This window comes from Orycteropus afer, unplaced genomic scaffold (genome assembly GCF_000298275.1).
Source record: "Orycteropus afer afer isolate SDZICR_OR568_19922 unplaced genomic scaffold, OryAfe1.0 scaffold00309, whole genome shotgun sequence".
NCBI classification, from domain to species: domain Eukaryota; kingdom Metazoa; phylum Chordata; class Mammalia; order Tubulidentata; family Orycteropodidae; genus Orycteropus; species Orycteropus afer.
The window spans coordinates 2,214,474-2,214,986 of NW_006921896.1; the positions used below are offsets into that span (position 1 = coordinate 2,214,474).

Genomic DNA, 513 nt, shown 5'->3' on the forward strand with positions numbered 1-513 from the left:
TTAGTCAATCACAAAAGGACAAGTATCGTATAAGATCAGTATTGTAAAATATCAAGAGGTTTTCACACACACATACACACAAAGAACAAGAAAAAATATCTAAAAAAAAGTAAAGAAATGGACTATGAAAAGGAGCATGTCATTAAACTTGTCTCAGGAAAACCAGTGTAGAAGCATAAAACAGATCAAAACCTGGAATGTGAGGAAAAACAGACTTGAAGTCAGTCATATTATACATTTGACTAATCCCACAGGACATGGATAACTGAATGAAGACAGAGACTATGGAAAGAAAGCTTAGCTGAAGAAAAGAAGATAATTTTAAATGCAAGAGGCAAGAGGCAAGGATGAAATCACAGGGGAAATGATCACCTACATAACATTTGTTTCTTGTTGGGGACATCTGGCATAGAGGAATGTGATTGGACTAGAAGTGTCTCTGATACTGACTACTGAAAATATGTTTTAACTTGTCCCTATTAAGATTAGTTTTTTGTCCCATAAAAAAAAAAA

The 513-nt window shown here is 33.7% G+C and overlaps 1 protein-coding gene across 1 annotated transcript in view; it reads right to left on the minus strand.

Moving 5' to 3' along the window:
- The window catches only part of HERC5 (HECT and RLD domain containing E3 ubiquitin protein ligase 5), a 125,734-nt gene that overhangs the window by 12,524 nt on the left and 112,697 nt on the right, over positions 1-513 (minus strand). The gene's annotated exons all lie outside the window — the stretch shown is intronic.